The following is a 22,914-nucleotide window of genomic DNA, read 5'->3' as shown; positions in this document are numbered from 1 at the left end:
TGTCCTCAGGATTGAGTATAGAACACTACCACCCCACTTCTGTACCTTGAAATGACACAACAGAATCAGTGATGCTGTTAACCGAGGTTTAATCACAGCACATAATGAACATCAGACTAACAACTCCGGAGAAGCGTAGGGGCTTCTGCCCTTTCCTTCCAACCGTCCTCTGCACGAATGTCGGTCCCGACACTCTCCAACAGAGGACACCATGCTAAGCAGTGGCCGACAATGCCACTCGATTGTTTATGGGGGAGTAAGGTTGTTTTCCTGTTTCGTCCTCCGCATTGATGTTACTCCTAACACCAGCCAACGGAGGGCATTTACACGCAAGCTTTTCCCTAGCCCGGTTTCTCCAATCGGTTAGTCTCTTGAAAAAAATATCGAAGCAAAACAATATATAGCGTGAGTCTCAACGCTCGATAAACCCTCGGGCGGGGACTGAGGTTAATAGCGCTTCCTAGCGCGAGTCTCCACACTCGATATACCCTCGAGCGGGGACTGCTGTTGAGAGCGCTTCCTAGCGCGTGTATCCAAGCTCGAAATACCCTCGAGCGGGGACTGCTGTAAATAGCGCTTCTTAGCGCGAGTCTCAAGGCTCGAAATACCCTCGAGCGGGGACTGTGGCTGTACAGCTTTTTCGAAGGTCCAAAGTTTGCTCGCCTGTTACTTCACAGGCGAACCTTCTCACAGCTGTCTCCGAATGATAGTTACCCCTACTGCGGGGACGGAACCTGAGAACAACGGTTCTCACCAAGGACTACGGAGCACGCCTCGCGTGCAAACAAGGCTGTGGCACGATACAGGATTCAAGGTCTCACCTTGTTGAAGTTGTCGACTCGGTCCACGAATGGCAATAACCAACGCCTTCCTCTGCGTCCGTTGTGGGCTTTATGCTGTTTGTTTGAAAAGCGCCGGTTCACAGCTCGGCATTCTGGGTCCCGTAGTTCTCGTGCTATGCTCTCTGGGTGTTGTAGTTCCTTCTCCTGTCCGGCGGCGCTGTGTCTTCGTTCTGTGTCCTAACAGTACATCCCCCCTCACCCGCGGTCCCCACCACCGGCCCAGGCTTGGATGGATGTTTTCTGTGAAAGGCTGCCACCAACCGAGGCGTGCACATCCCAGACACCGGTTCCCATGAGTCCTCCTCTGGCCCAAAGCCTTTCCACGCAACCAGGTACCACAACTTGCCCCTGCGCCACTTGGAGTCCCTGATGCAGTCGACCTCGTATTCCCGTTCCGCATCCACCAACACCCTAGAAGCGGCGGTACGCCCTGCCGACCTCGCCGGTTTGAGCAGCGACACATGAAACACCGGATGTATTCTCATGCTGTCCGGCAACGCCAACCTCATGTTCACTGGGCTTACGCATTCCTTGATACGGTACGGTCCGACGAAACGTGGGTGGAACACGCTGTGTTTGCGAAACCGTAGGTTCTTCGAGGAAACCCACACGTAATCCCCCGTTTTGTATAATGGACCCTGCCTTCGTCTCCTGTCTGCGTAAGCTTTGTACACCTCCTTGGCCTCCTCCAAGCATTTCTTGGTTCTTGCCACTGTGTCCTTGATATGGGCTACCCTAGCTTTGGCTGCAGGCATGTCCTTCTGGGCCCGAGGATATACCAAAGGGAGGAATCTGGGGTGATGTCCATTGTTGCTGTAAAACGGAGACGCTTTGGTAGAGCTGTGCGTGGCGTTGTTGTACGCGATTTCAGCCAGCCACAAGTGGTCAACCCATTCCTCCTTGCCCTGCTCTATGAAACAGCGAAGGTATTGTTTCAATGTCTGGTTGAGGCGTTCTGTCTGGCCGTCTGTCTGTGGGTGGTAGCTGGTGGATAAGGCCGTAGAGACGTGGAGAGCAGAACACCAAGATTTCCAGAACCGCGCCGTAAACTGCGACCCACGGTCCGACACGATCACGCTGGGCAGGCCGTGGATACGTACCACCTCCTTCAAGAGCATGACAGCCAGCTGACCGGCTGTCGGTACCCCTTTACAGGCGATGAAGTGACCCATCTTAGTCAGATAATCTACCACAACTAGAATGGCTGTACACCCCTGGTCCTTTGGCATGCCCACTATGAAGTCCAATGATATGCGTTCCCATGGCCTTGCTGGGGTGGGTAAAGGTCGTAGGAGCCCCTGAGGACGGCTGTGATCTGACTTCATGGCTGCACATATCGAGCATGTGGCGATCCATTCCCTCACGTCGGCTCTCACTGACGGCCACCAGAACTGCTGCAACACGTAGTCCACCGTTTTCTCCAGCCCCAAGTGCCCTGCACTAGGTGATTCATGACACCATTTGAAAGCCTGTTTCCGCAGTCGAACCGTGGGGACCAGGATGCAACCACCGTGGACTGGGATTCCATCTTTAACTGTCCATTCGCCGTGTCGGCGTAGCCATGTCCTCCATGCGAAGGAACATACGCCTCTTTGTATTCCATGGAGAAAGGCCCCTGGTTGTATAGCTCCTACCACCACCTCTGGGGAAACGATGGACTTGATGGTGGGCGAGGGACATCACGAGTCGTTGGTCTGTCTCGACAGTGCGTCCGCCTTCTTGTTTTCGATGCCCGGCCTGTAGGTGATGGTGAAATGAAATCCGGAGAAGAACAGCATCCATCTCATCTGACGAGGAGACAGCTGTCTGGCCGCAGTCATGAACTGGAGGTTCCTGTGGTCAGTAAACACCGCCACCACGTGTCTGGCCCCCATTAGCAGGTGCCTCCATTCACCGAATGCGTCCTTAATGGCCAACAGCTCCTTTTCGGCAACATGATAGTTCCTCTCCACCTTGTTCAACTTCCTGGACATGAAGGCCACCGGATGGAGCATCCCAGACACCGGATTCCTTTGGGATAGGATGGCCCCCACCGCCAGATCAGAGGCATCTGCTTCAACAACGTACTGGAGATCCGGGTCAGGGTGAGCCAGCACAGGAGCCTCCGTGAAAAACCTCTTCAGGGCCTCAAAGGCTTCCTGGGCTTCAGAGGACCACAGAAATGAAGACGATTTCCGCAGCAACTGGGTGATGGGAGCCACCAGACCAGAGAACCCTTCAATGAACCTCCGGTAAAAATTGGCAAAGCCAAGAAAGCTCTGCACCTCCTTAACGTTTGTAGGGGCCCGCCAGGCTACCACAGCCTTCACTTTTCTCTCGGCCATTGTTTGTCCGTCTGGGCTTAGCATGACCCCCAAGAATTCCACTGTGGTTACGTGGAAGTCACATTTGCTGAGCTTACAAAATAAAGAGTTGTCCCTCAGTATCTGTAGGACCGAAGACACGTGCTTCACGTGTTCTTCCACGCTGTCGGAATACACCAGTATGTCGTCTATATATACTACGACGTACACATCCAGGATGTCCCTTAGCACGTCGTTCAGGAAGAACTGAAACGCCGCAGGGGCGTTGCAAAGCCCGAAGGGCATCACTTTATACTCGAACAAGCCAAATCGCGTCTTGAAAGCGGTCTTCCATTCGTCCCCGCGCCTCATGCGGACAAGGTGGTAAGCCCCCTTCAGATCCAGCTTGGTGTACACCTTCGCGCTCTTGACCTGTTCCAGAAGCACGTTTATGAGTGGCAACGGGTATCTGTTCTTGACCGTGATGGCGTTGAGCGCCCTGAAGTCCACGCAAGCGCGAAGTTCCCCGTTGGCTTTTGGGATAAAAAACAGAGGGGAGGCAGCAGGTGATCTTGATGGCACTATGAACCCCAGCTTCAGCATCGTGTCCAAATAAGCACGAAGGTGGATATTCTCAGGCTCGGACAGGGCATAGAGCCTCCCGCTGGGGATGCTCGCCCCGGGAACTAGATCGATCTGACAGTTATAAAATCTGTGGGGGGGAAGGGTCTCTGCTTGTTTGTCATCGAAAACGTCTAGAAAGTCTCCATATGCATGGGGAAGGGTCACCGCCTTCTCAGTGGCTGTGGCTACCGCAAGCCCCATCATTTCTTCAGACGCCGGAGGCTCCGAGGACCACACGCAGAACCGGGAACAGTAGGGGGAGGTCATTCTCAACGTCTGGGACTCCCAGTCTATGGACGGATTGTGTTTTTTCAGCCATGGCAGCCCCAAGATGATCCCGTATTAAGGAGCACAGATGACTTTGAAGTCCATGACCTCCTTGTGCTGAGTCCCATACCCCACCTCGATATCCCCAGTGTGGTGGCTAATGGGTCCTGAAACCAACCTGCGCCCGTCTACCGCATAAACGTCCTCCGGGATTGGACAGGGCAGAAGCGCGATTCCGATACGGGATGCCTCTTTTTCGTCCATAAACAACCCAGTGGCCCCTGAGTCTATCATCGCTGAGACAGAGACCCATCGGTCCCGCACCCATAACTTCAGCGGAATAAACAAATGTCTAGAACCCGTCAAGGCAGGTTGCTGTTGGAAGGGATGTATCCGTGACTCCCTGAAGTCCTTCCAGTGTTCCGGGAGCCCTCTAGTTTTCCGCCTCCTTGTCCACCAATGCAGAGGCCAGACGGCTGGGTCGTGTACGTCCTGTCTTTGGTTTCGCTGGGCACTCTCGGACGTAATGCCCCTTTTTTCCGCAGTAAAGACAAAGGCCCTGTTTCCTGCGAGACTCTTTTTCTGTTGCCGTTAGACTGGCTCTCACCGCCCCGATATCCATAGGCTCATTCAGAGCAGTCGGAGTTGGTTCAACGGACCCCTGATGTCCAGGAGCGGGCAGCGCTTTATCCTTCTTTGGGCCACCACCACGGCGTTCGCTTAACCGATGTTCAAGACGAAGGGCGCGGCTGATCAGGTCTTCACAATGCGCTGGTTGGGGATCGATCTGCGCGATCACGTCTTTCAGCTCTTCGCTCAATCCTTGGTGGAATAGCGCTGTTTGTTTCGCAGGTGGCCACTTGGTCTCTGCGACCAAACGCCTGAAAGCGTTTAAATACTTGACAAGCCCAGTGGACCCCTGTTTCAGCTCTAGGAGTTCTCGGTCTGCGGTATACGAGTCTGCTCTTCGGTCAAACACCTTGACGAATTCCTCCTGAAACGCTTCCCAATCATACAGGAGTGGGTCATCTCTGCTCACCAAAGGCACAGCCCACTGTGCGGCGTTTCCAGCCAAATACGAAATCATGAATGCTACCCGTGCCTGATTGGTGGGGAAGGATTTTGGTTTGCACGAGAAGTGAAGGGCCACCTGTGTTATGAACACCTGTACTGTGGAGGGGTCTCCGCTGTACCTCTCTGGTGTGGCCAGTGGTATGGCAACTGGCATTTCTACTGTTACCGCAGTGGGTTGACTGGTGCTGGGCGTTCCTGCGCTGAAAGGGTTCCTCTGAAGGAGGTCCATCCGCGCCCTCAGGTCCGCCGCTTCTTGACGGGACGTGGCTAGTTCGGTTTGTACGTCCAGTAAGGCGGCCAATACGTCATCCATAGCAGCCATGGTTCAGTACTCAACCGGGAGGTTGATTAATTTGTAAGGTCGGTTATTATGTAATCCTTGTGTCCTCAGGATTGAGTATAGAACACTACCACCCCACTTCCGTACCTTGAAATGACACAACAGAATCAGTGATGCTGTTAACCGAGGTTTAATCACAGCACATAATGAACATCAGAATAACAACTCCGGAGAAGCGTAGGGGCTTCTGCCCTTTCATTCCAACCGTCCTCTGCACGAATGTCGGTCCCGACACTCTCCAACAGAGGACACCGTGCTAAGCAGTGGCCGACAATGCCACTCGATTGTTTATGGGGGAGTAAGGTTGTTTTCCTGTTTCGTCCTCCGCATTGATGTTACTCCTAACACCAGCCAACGGAGGGCATTTACAAGCAAGCTTTTCCGTAGCCCGGTTTCTCCAATCGGTTAGTCTCTTGAAACAAATATCGAAGCAAAACAATATATAGCGTGAGTCTCAACGCTCGATAAACCCTCGGGCGGGGACTGAGGTTAATAGCGCTTCCTAGCGCGAGTCTCCACGCTCGATATACCCTCGAGCGGGGACTGCTGTTGAGAGCGCTTCCTAGCGCGTGTATCCAAGCTCGAAATACCCTCGAGCGGGGACTGTTGTAAATAGCGCTTCCTAGCGCGAGTCTCAAAGCTCGAAATACCCTCGAGCGGGGACTGCTGTAAATAGCGCTCTTAGCGCGAGTCTCACGGCTCGAAATACCCTTGAGCGGGGACTGCTGTAAATAGCGCTTCTTAGCGCGAGTCTCAAGGCTCGAAATACCCTCGAGCGGGGACTGTGGCTGTACAGCTTTTTCGAAGGTCCAAAGTTTGCTCGCCTGTTACTTCACAGGCGAACCTTCTCACAGCTGTCTCCGAACGATAGTTACCCCTACTGCGGGGACGGCACCTGAGAACAACGGTTCTCACCAAGGACTACGGAGCACGCCTCGCGTGCCAACAAGGCTGTGGCACGATACAGGATTCAAGGTCTCACCTTGTTGAAGTTGTCGACTCGGTCCACGAACGGCAATAACCGACGCCTTCCTCTGCGTCCGTTGTGGGCTTTATGCTGTTTGTTTGAAAAGCGCCGGTTCACAGCGCGGCATTCTGGGTCCCGTAGTTCTCGAGCTATGCGCTCTGGGGGTTGTAGTTCCTTCTCCTGTCCGGCGGCGCTGTGTCTTCGTTCTGTGTCCTAACACTCCACAACCAAATTTCCCTCAGGATGGAATGGACTAGAGTACCGCAATGCAACGCCCAAACTGGCCATGGCCTCCTTTGTAAGCTTGAGAGCTAAACGCAGGACCCTGGTCCGAATGTAGCGTGCCAACTGCGTAGGTGCCGATAAAGACTCGCAAGTCTTTTATAACAGTTCGAGCATCAGCCGAGTGCTGAGGCCACATCCAAATAAACCTTGAACACGAATCCACTGCAACCATGATGTATTTATAATTACCATCCCTCTGTAAGGGACCACAGTGGTCCAGGTAAACACAAGCTAATGGTGTATCTGAAATTAACAGGGGTGTCTGCGCAGGATGTGTCACAGTAGAGACTTTCATCTTTTGGCATATTTCACATTCTAAAACGTAGTTTCTGGTTTGTTTCCTCGTGCGCAGCCACCAGTATCTCTGTTTTAATATTGACACTGTCGCAGAAACACCTGCATGAGCAGAGGCGAGCCCTTCATGTGCTGCTAAGATTAGTCCTAATCTATGTTCCATGATTGGATTTACCCTATCCCCCACTCCAGGGATTCGAGCAAACGGAACATTGTTCGCATCAGTTATATATGAGTATTTGAGTGGAAACCCTTTAGGTAACATTTTTCCGCTGTCTTTGCTAGAAGCAATGACAGCCAGCATTATTCTACTGTCTATTTTCATTTTTGAATGAGTGATTGCAGCTACAGAAGCCGTTTGTACTGCTTTCTTTGCGGCTTCATCAGCCAACGAATTCCCTTCAACATGAACGCCATCACGTTGATGACTTAGCGTATGTATCACATGAGTGTTTTGTAGTCCTTGTGGCAACTGAACTACTTGTTCCCAAAGCAGTTTATGCTTGATTGTGCCACCTTTTGCATCTTTGTAACCATTTTGAATCCAGTTTTGCAAGTATTCATTGTAAGATTGAACACAATAATACGAATCGCACACTATGAGTGTGGGGAATTCGCGATCTGTGTTTTCAAGTGCCATCTTGAATGCTTGTAGTTCAGCTCGCTGAGCTGTACAATCTCCTAGGGATTGCGTTTTAGTGACCATTGGTCTAAATTTGCCATTGCGCCAGCAACCTTTAACGATCGCGTACGCCGCACTATAGGCTTGTTTATCCCGAGTTGAGCTAAACCGTCAGTATAAATTATACATTCATACTGGTCAAGAGGCAGAGTTTCAGTAGGCAGAGGACATTCATGTTCGTTTTGTAGAAATGCTTGAGTTTTTAAATATGGATCAAAAACGTATTCAACATCAGTTGCAGCAAGAGAATTAACCCATTGTATCCATCTTGGATGTAAAACTTTAGCATTTGGAATGCTCGCTTTTGTCACTACTTCTACGGCAGGTACAGGAGTTACAACCATCATGCTGTTCCTCTGTGCTAGGGCTCTTTCTTTTGCTACAGCAGTCTGAACCGTTATCAGAATTGTTTCAGTTGAAGTGAATTTAATTTCTGCTTGTATATACAAATTTTATTTGTAAGCTATTGGTACTTTTCACCTTCGTTAAAAGTTAAGTACGTGAATCAGCATTGTCCTGGAATGATTTGGATCACTAAGTTGTGTACGTTTACGCGTGTTTGCAAATGTTTCGTTGCTACCATGTCTGTTTGGAGTGAGCGAACATTTCAAATCAGGTTTTATTAATTCGTAGAGAGGTTTAACCCTTTCTGCGTAGTTCAGAATGTAAATTCTTCAGAAATTTAAGAATCCTAGAATCGACTGTAGGGTTTTCAGCATTTTTTGAGAATGCAGCAGTGCACATTTCTCTAGAAAGTTTGCTGCCAGGCTTTTGCCTTCACTTGATAACTCATATCCTAGAAACAGGACATTGAGATGGGCAATTCTAGATTTTTTTTAATTGAATTTGTAACCCTCAGATGGGAATCCAAGTATAATGGTGTTCACTCTGTTCATGTGCCTATCCAAGTAGTCATCTGTCAGATAGATGTCATCTACGTACGATAATGCTTCATCATCATAAGTTTGTAGTAACTCTGTTACTCTTGCTGAGAATAACCCAGCTCTATTCTTGAATCCTTGAGGGAGACGAGAGAAATGACGCTGTGTCCCCATAATTGAGAAAGCGGTCAAATACCTACTTACTGGTGCAATGTTTTGACAGAAGAAACCGTTAGAAATTTCTAATGTAGTTTTATATTTTTTACGCACAATGTTATTTATTAGTGCTGTACTGTGTGCATTTTGCACAGCAAATGTTTTACAACAAGAATTTAGATGTCTGTAATCCAATACTAGACGATATGGGTTGGGATACAGGAAACAAAGGATTGTTCATTGACGAGGTGCATGTTTCAATTACCCCTTGGTATTCAAGTTGATCTAATATCTCCCTGACCTGTTTTTTAGCTTCTTGCTTAAGTGGGTACTGCCTTAGTGCAGTTGGTTGATTTTTCAACTGTATTTTATGGTGAGGCGAATCCTCATCCCATCCTACATGATTTTTGTATAATGCAGGAGCTTGGGCTACTGCCCATTTCCTGGCATATGTATACTTTAAATGAATTGGAATATGATTAGAGAAGGCTGGCATAATGATGTCTTCGCCATGTGGGCCGTCCCTGACAAATTGTGGTGGCCAGTCTTTTTCAGCTAGAAGAATATCATAACCCTTAGAAAGTCGCTCCCAAAAGAGTGCTTTTATTTTTCTTGGAATATCTCCCTCCATCCGGAGTGTTATTTCATATAACCTATGTGGAGAACTAACCCTGGTATCTGCAGTTTCAACTTGAATAAATTCCTTCAAGTCCACTGTCTCCCGATGATCCTTCAGGTTCTGGTGAGCTATGGTGACTTCTGCTGCGCTGTCCAACATTGTCTGAGCCCATTCTCCATTCTTGAGTTGTGTCCTCAAAATCCTCGGCATATCTGATTTTTAGACCTGCTACCTCCTTTTTGGTGAATTGAGGTTTCTTGCTTTTCTGAATGTGTTGATCGTCTTTGGACTTCACACGTTCTTCTTTGTTTTCTGACCGTCCTCTTCTTTTGGATTTCTGTGACTAAGTCTGAAAGGTACGAGAGGAATGTGTATCAGTATTTTGATGTCAACCAGGTCTTCTCAAATTATCCCTATTCCTGAGGTTATACCTCCTTTCGGAGGGCTCCTTTTGAGGATACCTACCTCTGGGCTGAGAACGTTTCTCTTTAGAAGTGTGTTTGCTAGTTTCCCACTTCTTTTTAGAAGATGTAGGAGTGTTTTTAGTAAAGACCTTTTTAGGACTTTCAGACAGTTGGGTTTCACTGGTTTCCCACCCAGACTATCTCTGCCTAATTCTTCAATTATTCTGGCCAGTTCTTGTGGTTGCTCATTTACATCAAATTCCCTTAATTTTTGGCGGATCGCCACTGATGCTGCTTCACCTTTAATATTAGCTAATATTATTGCTGAGACCTGTTTAAAATCTTTTAGTAGTTTCATACCCAAATTTAAAGCAGGTTCTGCCCCGTATTCATTTTGAATCTGTTTCAGGACATCATGCTTTACCGCCATAGACGGCACACCATGTGTTTTAGTGTAGATAGCAGGGAAGACTGTACCCCAAGTGTTGCAGTCCTCCAGATGTAGTGCGATCCCCATTGATAACAGATTGTTAAAATTCTGTGTTTCTCATGAGGGTTAGTATTAGGAAATACTGCTTCGATTTGAGTCATTTTCTGAGCTATCCAGAATGGAATATGTTCCCTTTTTGCAGGCAATGTACCAATCACTGAGTGTAAAGTCTGTGGTGTAATTTTTTGTGTATTCCCCTGGTGAGATGTATGTTGTGGAATCACTATTGCAGGTTGTACTGTGAGAGTCTGCATGACATATTGAACCAATTGTCTATAGATTTTGATTAACTCTTTGAGTTGAGCTAGTAATGCCACATCTGTCATATTATTAATGTCAGGATGTAATGTATAGCCAGCTAAAACCGGCCATGTGGCTCCTGGTCTACCTAGTGGACTGAGCCTGGTAATGTGATTTAAATGTTTTAGGGCGCCTTTAAACCAGAGCCCATGCTCCTGGTATGTGAGTGGAATTTCAATATCCTCGAAAGGAATGTATTCCTCTGAAGGTTCATCTTCTTTGTAGAAGTGAAACACATGTGTTACTGGATTTGCTTCAGGGAAGACTATCTAAGAATAGAACAACTCTGTCTGGTGATACTCATGTGCCTCTATCACAAAAACTGCCCTACCACCTCTTGATGTTAGGCCATGTTTTATAAGTTTTATAGTGATGGCTTTCCTTAAATTCAGAGGAATGCATATAGCATCCTCGTTGGTTTCTTGGAAACCTGTGAAGTTAAAAGCTGCATCGGCTGGATCAGCCGCAGCTCCACCGGCTTCGGTGTTTTTGCCGTTATTCAACATTTTGTTGACTATAAGTTTGCAGAGCAAGTTTCAAGGAAACAAAGATAAGGTGCACAATATTTTGGAACACTGTAACCTTCAAAGTTGAACAAACCCCAAACTAATACATAGGATTTTCATCCTACTCAGCTATGGCGGATGTTATCCTTTTACCCACTCCAGACGTCTATTGGAGTATTTACGGGAAAAGGGGTGTCTGAGATAAGCACAACTGAGTTACTTTAGTATCTAGCATTCAATTAGTGCCTTACCAAACCGTTGGGCACCATGTAGTGTAGTTCCTATATTCCCAATAGGCTCTGCGCTTTGGAATAATATGCACTATAGATGTGACATAGGACTGAGGTCAGTATGTCTCTATCGAGTATATTAAACTTAATTGTGTGTGCCGACTAACTCAGAGGTCACTAGAAACTTTCTCGAATAAACAAGAAGGGATTTGTGTCTGACAACCGCATAAACATGACGTCTTTGTTTCCCTAGGACTGGAACAAATATCTTCAGAGTCGTGGAAACAATAGATAACTATTTCACTCAGTCAATTCTACAGAGTTGCAGAGAAATAGTGAGACGGGTGTTTTCAATTAAAGGTTTATTGAACAGTCTTCTTTCTCATGCAAGAGAGGTGAATTGCTATAATCGTTAGACAGGATGCAAAGTATAATGCGTACAGTGAGAACAGTAATATAAAATAATACTGTAATAGCATTGTCTGCTGCTATGATATATATAAAAATACATACATAAATAACACAGGCTAAAATACTCAACTGGTGCTTCTAAAATACGCCTACCCCAATGTACCTAACCTAGGTCTAGTACCAGGGAAGAAGTAAGTGCTGCTTAGCATACGTTTTAGTTCTGCCAAGAATTGCCAAAGGTTTCTCTAGGTTCTAATCAGCTCCATACCTTTAGAATGAAAGAGGTTGGTATCTCTGTCTCGGGACTCGATTTCCCAACACTCCACAAGGGGAGTCAGAAACACTGGAGCTGGATTCTTGGCAGGAGGATGTCAGCTTCTTTGTCAGTGCGTCAGCTGGAGAGTCGGCTTCCTTCAGCACTTGCTGTAGCGAGCTGCATCGGGCAAGTAGGTAGTCGAACTGCACCGAACCACACTGTGCTTTGCCATAGCAAGTGAAGGCATATTTATACCTTGGAGGTGTTTAGGAATGCCAGCTTTGACGTAAAGTCGGGCATATGAACATCATGGATAAACCCCTAAGGAATAGTTGTTCATGCATAATAAATGAGTTCTTGGAGAAATCAATATCCAAGCAAGGGGAAGTCCCTATCAGCTTAAGAGTCTGGTTTTCCAAGAAATCGTTGTGATGTAGATGAACGGATTGAAGTAGCCATGCCTGCTTTGGGTAGCATGGGCTATGCCTAAATAAGGGCTGGAATTCTATGCCTATATAAGGGCAATGCAAATTGTAGCTATATAAGTGGATGAATCTGGAAAATTCATTCGGAATCTAAAACGACATACAACAGGGGTAGCTCCCCAACATCAGACTCAAGTAGCTAGTCACCTCAGCAAGCCACACAGCAGGACACACAGTCGAGCACGTCACCTCCGCTAGCGGCAACTTCAACTACAGCCACACCACCGGACCATCATTGTATACATCACGTCTTCACCATGCCCAACGTACACCATCCCCATCATCGCCCCCCTCACAACTGGATCAAGGCCACCGAAGAATGTCTCGTCAACTCCCTCAGCACCGCCACTCCGCCAACGCTTACAGATGATGACACCACAGCACCCAACCGCCACCAATGGATCTCCAACTGCGCCAACACCCTGGCACTCCTCAAAAATGAACCAGGCAAAACTAGCACCACATTGCTCCGTTTTTGCAAAGTGACGCATGTAGGCATATGCTTGACCTTGTGAAGTCCTATGCCACATCATACCTGCATCAGGTATGATGTACCCAGGGTGTGCATTCCCACGCGACAATGCCTCATAGCAGTGGCACAGTGAAATGCCTCAGATTTCACTGCGACAATTGTAGGACGGCACTGCATCAGTACCTTATGCCTGCCTGATGGCAGGTGTAAGGGTGACACAGTGCCCCAGGTATAGGCTGGCCCCATGCATTGCTGGAGTTGCGTCATGCTTGTGACACGAGTGCAGCAATGCACGACTTTAGCGCAGGCAGATTCGTCAGGATTCCAGATGTATCTGTCATTATATGCGTCATGGAGCGTTGTACAGTGAATACTGCGCATCCGTGGTGTCGCAAGAAGGGCGTAGTGAAAAGTATTGCAACGCTGTCTTGTCGCAGCGCTCAAACACTTTTCATGACTGCGGCCCAGGAATGCACACTTATTGATGGCCTGTAGTTTAGTCGTGGGGCAGCGCTGCAACATTGCTTGCAGCAGTGTCCAGCACCAAAACCTGCTGGAAAGAGGCCTCAAGTGTTATCTCCATTTTTAAAACCAGCTATTTTCTGGTTTTAAAAAAATGCCTCTAACTGCAGTTACAGGCAGTTTTTGTGGTCCTCCAAAGTTCAGGAATCCCCTTGTAAATTTCGTGCGAAGTGGGGTTAGCAGCCATTTTTGCACGGGAACGCCTCCCTTGCATGTCATTATCGCTAACAGAAGTGGCGATCTTTAGAATGATCGTTTTCGCCTGAAAACTGCCGCTAACAGAGGTTAGAAACAGCTTGTACATATGGCGATAAAAATATCACCACAAAACCATTGGAAAAGTGCAGCTAAGGTGGCGTTAGCCCCTTGTACATATGCCCCAATATAGTTGTCAATATGTCGGGTAAGATATCACGTTGAATAGTGCAAGAAAATCCTTTCACTGGTCCTACCAGTCTTCCACCAAACTTGAAGTATACAATTGGATTCCTACTCACTACGTCCACCATTTACGAGGTCCTGATCAGTACAAGCAGAATGCGGGAAAGGCATTCTCCACTTCTTGACAATTTTTGGTATATTGTATGTTTACGTGTACTGTTTAATGTGCTGAAGTCCCCTTTTTAGTACTTCTGTTAGACAATGCACTTGATAGGAATACTTACCACGTCGTAAAAAGATGGTCTTTAATATTCTGTGCAATTTTTGTCTTCCATGCAATTTTTTGAACTTTTTTGTGAATTAGAAGTTTGCACTGCCAGGGCGAGTGATTGTGACCACATTTACACAACATTTGATTGTTTCTCGAGATTTTCTGTTCTAACAACCATGTGGCTTAAAAACCCAAACACTGAGAATCCGTTTGCCCATCAACATCCTGCTTATCACCCATAGCTCCTAAAACTATGTTGTGTTTGCAGATTTATACAGCGCGGTTTCTCATTTTTATGACCCCACAGTTCTGTTTGGGTTAGATACATTCACACCGTGTTATTGAGAAACTAGAACCTGTGTTCTGTTGAACCAACCACTGGAGAGGAAGCCTATTAGATGGTGAAAAACTTCAAAAGGTCCTCTGCACTTAGCTGTCATCTCTAAAGAAGTAAACAAAGAAGAGTACGCAGTTCCCCAAAGGTGTTGTACCCCACATTAGTGAAAGAAAGATAGGACCAGGTCCTAGGTAGTTAAGGTGGAAAGGGAGGGGTATTCTCACTTTCGGGACTAAAACCCTCACACACCCAGCAAGCTAGGTGTCATGCTTCATCATCTGAGTTTTATTTCTCGTCGAACTGGCGGTACAATGTTTGACGGGCACCCTAAAAGGGGCTCTTTATCATAGTTCTTTTGTCCCTGCCAGTTGGTGCTGTGGGTGTGAGGGCCCTAGGTGAGGTGTAGATGCAAGGGGGTGGTGAAAATGTTAAAAAGGTTAGGTAGTCCACTATGCACTTTTAATGATGAGGCTAACTACCTTATTAAAAGAAAAATAGGAGAGGTCACTATCCGGTACTACGATCCATGGAAGTGTGCTCTACCTAGCGGTCAACATGTTTCATGCTTCGTGCTCAAAGTGATGCAATGCAATTCGTCAGGACCTATAAATTAAAAACTATCTACACAACGTGGTAGGCCAATACTACCTAATCCACATGGTATTCAATGGCAGGCCGGAGGTACTGCCAATCCTTAGTGGGACCCTACTAATTTAGAATGTGTTGCCTCATCGGTCTCCTCCCGTGTTTAGGGAACTTCAAAAGTAAGTACCCTTTTGCTCAGCAGGAGCCAACAGTACGCCTACCCACACGGAACGCGGTTAGAAAGGAGCCGGAGCGAAAACACAATCATAAAATCAAAACTGAAAACATCTGAATGAGAATCTTGTGACCAATGGTTCACTCACCCATTCTCATATTTTATCCAGCTGACAAATTAGATTTTTCCTCATTTACACTTCCATTGTCCCTTTAAAGATGTAGAAACTCTAACATGATAAAACAATAGAACTGGTCTCACCCCAACCGTGCCATATACAGTACCTATAGGTTGCATTTCCGTGTATTTCTTTCTTATAAAAATACATTTTGAGAGAGCATGGTGTCAATCAAAGGCTCAGGATGGTAAGGTGTATATAAATGTTTATGACCTCTATATGTAAAACAGTTACATGCAATTGATATAATTTAATATATTTACATACTCAATTGATCACCCAGCTTCAGAGCACAGATTGTTTGGGGGAAATGGCAGATTGCCATTTGGGTACTCTCCCTCTAGTAAGAGATCATTTTTATTTCATGTGTGGCCTCTTGTTATTTCATCATATGACAGCTGCCTGCAGTGACTTTATTTAAAACAGTGTTGGTCATCTGAAAATGTGACCTGAATCCAGGCTATGTCTTAGTAAACGTACAAATAAACGAACTTCAAATTAATGCATACCAGGCTTGTTACAAATGCTGACCTTCACGGTTCTGTTTGTAAATTGCAAAACAACCAGAGACACAGGCTCGGCTCTTTACTTTAAGACACTTTGGCGACATTTATAAATTTCAATATGAAACTGCTGTACTATCAGTTTTTTAGGACAGCTATGTCCATTGTGCCCTCATCAGCTCATCAAATTTGTTTGGACTGAGCTTGGTGCATCATGGGGAATTCAGCACACTCCTTTTGTAGATACTTTTTTAGTTCACAGTCACTAGTTTTCATTATCTATAGGGATCAAAAAGAAAAGTGGCATTTCCATTACAGGTCAATTCTGAAACATATATTGCAGAAAAATAAAGCACCTGACTTTTTTGGGCCAATCATTGAAGCTCCTTTGAAACTAACAACAGCATTTAGTTTGCTTGCCAGAGATACCATGTTGAATGTACTGCTAGCCAAAAAGAGTGCATAAAAGGGACTCATATAAAGATTGCATTAAAAGCGGGGTGCAAAAAAAAAAACCAAAGCCAATAATATGTGTTCCAAGTGTTAACTGAGCTTTTCATCCTGAGATGCACATACCAATAAATAATAAGGGATAACGAGAACAAACGTTATTGGTCTGGTTGCTCACACAAGAGTACTGCTTTTCATATCATGTGCTTGATCATACTACCAGATCAAAACTGGTGATGAGAATAAACACAGAGGGGCATATTTACAAGGGGATTGCACCACAGCAACTTCACTTTTACCAACGTTTCTGTGGCGCAAAGCCCTGCTGCATATTTACAAAGTGGCGTTAAGCCACTTTTTGTGGCTTAACGGTGCCTTGTAAATATGGTAGCCTTTCACACAGTTCTCTGCTTGAAAGGTGCGCACAATGGGTGTTGCTGTAGGCATTCCACCGCAAAACCCATTGCTTTTTAATACTGCACCAGATTTACAAGGATGTGTAAACCTGAGGCAGCGCCAAAAACAAACTTCTTGTAATAGCAGGCATTAGAATGAAGCAACGGGAGAAATTCTTTGATTTCTCATCATTTTTGCATTTTTGCTTTTTCTATGTGTGCTCCATTAATGATTATTTATGTGCAGTAAGGTGTCCCTCCCTGCACATAAACAATGATTAAATAATGATGATTTGCTACTTCTATGTGTGCTGCAGAATGCTAAATCATGAATGGAGTTTTGCTCTCTCTAGCTTTTAGAAAACACTCAGAATCACTGGATAATGTCACCAGTGATGTCATCAGTAATGTCATTTGAGATGTCATCAGTGATGTCATTTGAGATGTCATCAGTGATGTCATCCGTGATGTCATCCGTGATGTCGCTAACTATGTTATGAGTGATGTAATATGTGAGGTCATAAGTAGTGCATTGTGGGGGCGTAGTTATAGTTAGCTCAGGTAACTATAACTGCTGAATTTCTCTGGTTTTGTACGAGTGAAATGTCAGCCTAACTATAACTGCCCTGCAACCTTCCTTTTATTCAGTGAATTTCTAAATTTTTTAAATTCTATTTCCTAACTTTAATATCCATGTAACCTTTGATTCTTTCAGTGAATTTCTATGTTTTAAAAAAAATTATATTTCCTAACTATGACATCCTGTAACCTGTTTGTTTGTAAATTGTATTTCCTGACTGCAACTTGTAACCTTTGAGTGTGGGTATGTGAGTGGTTGTATGGGTATGTGAGTGTGTGTGCGAGTGACTGTATGGCTGTGTACATGACCGTGTAAATGGGTGTAGGAGTGCCTGTGTGGATCTGTGAGTGGGTGTGTGAGTGTCTGAGTGGGGCTGTGAGTGGGTGCATGAATGTCTTTGAAGATCTGTGAGTATATGGATGAGTCTCTGAGTGGGTGTCTGAGTAGGTTGGTGGGTGTATGAGTAGCTGTATGGGTCTGTGAGTGGGTGTGTGAGTGACTGTATGGGTGTGTACATGTCTGTGTAATTGGGTGTAGGAGTGTCTAATTGGGTCAGTGAGTGGTTGTGTGAGTCTTTGGGTCTGTACGTGGGTGACTGAGTAAATTCTATTTCCTAACTTAAACATCCTGTAACCTTTGATTGCTTGTAAACTGTATTTCCTGACTGCAACTTGTAACCTTTGAGTGTGCGTATGTGAGCGGCTGTATGGGTATGTGAGTGTGTGTGTGAGTGACTGTATGGGTGTGTACATGACTGTGTACATGGGTGTAGGAGTGCCTGTGTGGATCTGTGAGTGGGTGTGTGAGTGTCTGAGTGGGTGCATGAGTGTCTTTGAAGGTCTTTGAGTATATGGACGAGTCTCTGAATGGGCGTGTGAATAGGTTTGTGGGTGTATGAGTAGCTGTATGGGTCTGTGAGTGGGTGTGTGAGTGACTGAATGGGTGTGTACATGTCTGTGTAAATGGGTGTAGGAGTGTCTAATTGGGTCAGTGAGTGGTTGTGTGAGCCTTTGAGTGGGTCTGTAAGTGGGTGACTGAGTATCTGAGTGGGTCAGTCAATGGGTGTGTGAGTTGTGTATAGGGCAGTGAGTGGGTGCATGAGTATCTGAGTGGATCTGTGTGTGGGTGCAAGAGTGTCTGAGTAGGTCAGTGAGTGGGTGTGTGAGTCTCTGAATGGGTCTCTGAGTCTCACAGTGGGTCTAGGAGTGGGTGAATGAGGGCATGAATGGATCTATGAGTGGGTGCATGAGTGTCTGAATGTGTCTTTCAGTGGGTGCATAAGTCACTCAGTGAGACTATGAGTGTTTGCATGAGTGGGTCTGTGAGTGAGCGCATGAGTGGGTCCGTCAGAGGGTACATGGAAAAAAGTAGGGGGCACACAGGAGCAAGTTCTCGTGGCAGCTCACTCTGTGACAGTCCTCCTGTCCATCGTGTCTGCAGTCTGCTACCCTCTGCTGCCTTCGGTTTTCTGCTCATTTTTCTGCCTCTTCTGCACTCTATGTTGCCTCTTTTTCTCGTTCTGTAAATTATTTTTGCCTCTTTCTGCTCACTCCTGACCAGATTAGAGGCTAGACTAAACGAGAAATACCACACAGCGACCACCGGACTTAATTACATAGATGAAATTTGGGCTTTGATCAAATATTGAATTTTTCTAACTCAGTATTAACAACCAGAGAGAGTAATACATTATTACATCCTACACCTATCTAGACAGAAGGTTATTGACCTTTTGCCTACAATGATCTGTCTAAAAGGGAAATATAACATGTTTTGTTACTAAAATGGATCTGTGTGAAGTAGAGCTGACGACTTAATGTATTTCTCAGCTGTATACAATTTTATGTATTTTTCTGTCGTACACAACTTTTTATGTCAGTCCCTATGTAATTTCCTTTAAACGGTGTAATACTCCATGTTAATCATGCAGCCTTATTGACTTTTTCTATATTGTGCGGGACAACAGAGAGCGATCACAACGAGTGGTGTAGTTATATAGATTTTTTAGAAATTATAATCTCTTTTATATGGTGATGGTTCCTGTTTAATTTTGCATGTCTAATCACAATAAGCAGTGGAATGCCTCCCTGCTCGATTCTACATTCTACATTCCAAATTGTTTAATATTCACTGTGCAACGCCCCTCCCCTCATTCCCACTTCCCCCCTTTCCTTCCTTCCCCCCTCTTTTTCCTCCCTTCCGTTCCTCTTTCCTTCCCCTTCCCCTTCCCCAGCCCTCCTTCTTTCCTTAGTGACCCCGTAGTTGAGTGACACTGTATATGTGTCAGGTAGTGTCACAGTGGCTCCGATATTTGATGTATGATGGAGACGACAGAGAAAGTCCGCACAGCCAGTTTTCAGTGTCTACTGTTGGACAGAGTTTTTTACGTAGTGACGCCCGGAATCAGTACCGTGGTGTTCTGAACTCTCAGAGATAGGGATCCAGCGAGAGGAGAAGTCGACTTTGAGGTAAGCTCCTTTGAGCTTGTAGATAGTTTTTCTTCATTATTTTATACCGTAATACCTTTGAAGAATGGGATACTCAAGTGGGTCTTTGATTTTGCAGACCTTTTGCCTACGAGTATTTACCCCGGACTTTTCAAGTAGTAATTTAGCCCAGATTGACACCCCTACGAACCCGCCGTCTTTACCTGTAAGTCATTTTAGCTTGTTTTTCTCTTGGGGCCCATCGGGAGACGGGGAGGGGAAGAACCGACCGGAGACAGATGTAAAATGTGATAAAGGCCGCTTTTATTGGGAAACAGGTGCATCCTGAAAATATACCACATCCTTGGCCTTTGCCGTACAAAACTAGGCCTAACTAAATATACATATACCTGACCAAAACCCCCCACCCCTAAACAGTTCCCCGCCAACAACATAAACATCAGTACCAATTACCCAAACGCCTGCCTCAACTGTTTAAACACCTGCCATATGTACAGTCCCTCCCCCTCTGCCAGTAAAACTCATTCCTCCTATCCTACCCCCCGTTTAACTAGGAAAAAGCGCCATTCTACATAATTTTCCAGCACCTGCTCCCAGCGACAACACATCCAACCAACCTAACCCAGAAAGCACCTGTCTCCGACTAAAAACCCCTTTTTTATTTTACAAAAACCCAGAAACGGACATGGCCCAAGGCATACTCCCCTCCACCCCCATTCCAAACATACCCTAAAGGGAGGGCGGGCGGGACAACGATCAACAAGCCCCCCGGCTGCTGGGTCACTGTCCCACGAAATGGTGCACAGTGACCCAAAATGGCCGCTCTTAAAGGCACTAGCCCAAAAAAGCCCAAATCCCACCAACTAGCCCAACCAGTCCTAAACCTTTCCTGTCCCCGTCTATATTCTTCCCCCCACCCTTCCCCCCGGGGCCCCAAATTCCCCGGGGGGGCGAGCCTCCCTCCGGTCGGCCACCCCCCGCAAAGCCCCATCGGGGCCTATCGGGAGACGGGGAGGGGAAGAACCGACCGGAGACAGATGTAAAGTGTGATAAAGGCCGCTTTTATTGGGAAACAGGTGCATCCTGAAAATATACCACATCCTTGGCCTTTGCCGTACAAAACTAGGCCTAACTAAATATACATATACCTGACCAAAACCCCCCACCCCCACCCCTAAACAGTTCCCCGCCAACAACATAAACATCAGTACCAATTACCCAAACGCCTGTCTCAACTGTTTAAACACCTGCCATATGTACAGTCCCTCCCCCTCTGCCAGTAAAACTCATTCCTCCTATCCTACCGCCCCGTTTAACTAGGAAAAAGCGCCACTCGAAAGCCCCCATATGGCTTTCGACCCCCCCTAGGACCCCTGCACCTTTGGATACATGTGCACCCCTACCGCCCGGTCTACCACCTCCTTCAGCTGCACAATATAGAGCCCCATCCCATATCTCAACAAATGTACTCCATCCTCCAGAAAAAAGTAAACCGCCCCATACCTCAGCTCCGGGTGCTCCATTCTACCCACTCCTTCCTTCTCACAAAAGGCCCGCATCTCCCTGTTAATCTTCCTCCTAGTCCTGTCAATAGCCCCTGGTCTCTCCGCCCCCCTCCAACACCTCCGGGGTATGAATTCCGACCAGATGACATAACACCCCGCCCACTGCCTCCTGATCTCCAGCAAATCCCTCCTCATTTGTTTCACCAGTGCCAGACCCTTACACTGCACTAAATCGTTCTCACCCAAGTGGATGACTACCACATCCAGACAGACTCCCCCCCGCACAACATTGTTCAAAACCGGCACCAACTTGTGCCAACGCATGCCCCCTTTTTCCCTCCAATGACACCTAAACAACTGCTCATCCAATTCCAGATTCAGGTTCCTGTGTTTCTCCCACTCGGCCCTCTCCGCTCTCTTTACAAAAGAATGTCCCATCACGTATATGCTCATTGCTGCCGCCGTAGGCCCCGCCACCGCACCTGTAAAGAGACATGTATAAGCAGAGAGCCCAAAATTCAAGTCTACTCCACCGCTACCCCCCGCATCCTGACATATGTCTTATAGCAGTCTGATTTCCAGCGTCCCAGCTTCTTAATCTCCTCCTTCCCCCAACCCTTCCGCGCCGCCTCCGTCGCCGCCCCGATGCGAAAGGAACGCGTCCCGAACTCTTTCGGGTCCTCACCCATAGACCGTAGGGCGTGCCGCAGGACCCACAGCAACTGCGCAGCTGTCACCCGACCCGCCCCTCTCCTGCCAAAGACCTCCGCGCCATCCTGCACCCCTCCGTCCGCCAGCCTTCTCCCCCATTCCGCCGGACACACCGCCTCCGATCCCCCCGGACCCAACAACACCCAAGTACCCCTCCCACGCTGATCTGTCTTGGACCGTCGAAGCCGCACCGCAACCTCCCGGCCGTGCAACTCCACCTCCCCCCAGGTCAACCCCGGACGTCCTGTCAAACCGACCAACTCCGACACTGAAAGGCTCCGAAAAACATCCATGACATCAGTGTGGAAAACAACACCGTCTCCGCCTGGTCCCTGCACACTACCGGTAAACGACCCACCAAATCTACCAACATCGCCTCCGTAATCGGCCATCTCCTCCGTGCCCGAGCCCCTTTCTCCCTCTCCCAACCTTCCAGAAGACGTCCCCCCAATTCACCCGCCGACGGAGCATAACCCCACCAGAGCTTGCCCATGAAAGCCACCCCTGCCAGTTTCCCCGCGATCGTCACTCTCGCCAGTCCTTTGTGTATTAACCCCAGCATGAACTGCACCACCTGCTCCTCCTGACACCACTTGCCCCGCTGCCTTACCGCTCCAAAACGCAGAAACTCCAGCCAGGCCTGTTCATAACTCTTCCACGTGGACGCTGCCAGGGACGACCTCACCAACTGAACGACCCGCGCTCTCCCACCAACCACAGCTCCTCCGGCACCTGTGTCTTGTCCGCCGCTGCCTCCGTGGCTAGCCCATGGAACCTCCGCCACTGTGAACGAGACAAAGCATCCGCAATGTCATTGTCCACTCCCGGCACATGTTGAGCCTGGAACAGAATATCGTGTTCCAAACACCTCAAGACGAAAACACGCATCAGCTTTAACACTTGGGGCTCCCTCGCTGACTGCCGGTTCACCACCTGCACCACCGACATATTGTCCACTCTGAACAAAACGCGCTTGTGCGCCAACTCCTGCGCCCACACTGTCACAG

Source organism: Lissotriton helveticus, chromosome 2_1, assembly GCF_964261635.1.
Source record: "Lissotriton helveticus chromosome 2_1, aLisHel1.1, whole genome shotgun sequence".
Lineage (NCBI taxonomy): Eukaryota > Metazoa > Chordata > Amphibia > Caudata > Salamandridae > Lissotriton > Lissotriton helveticus.
This window is presented reverse-complemented; position numbering follows the sequence as displayed.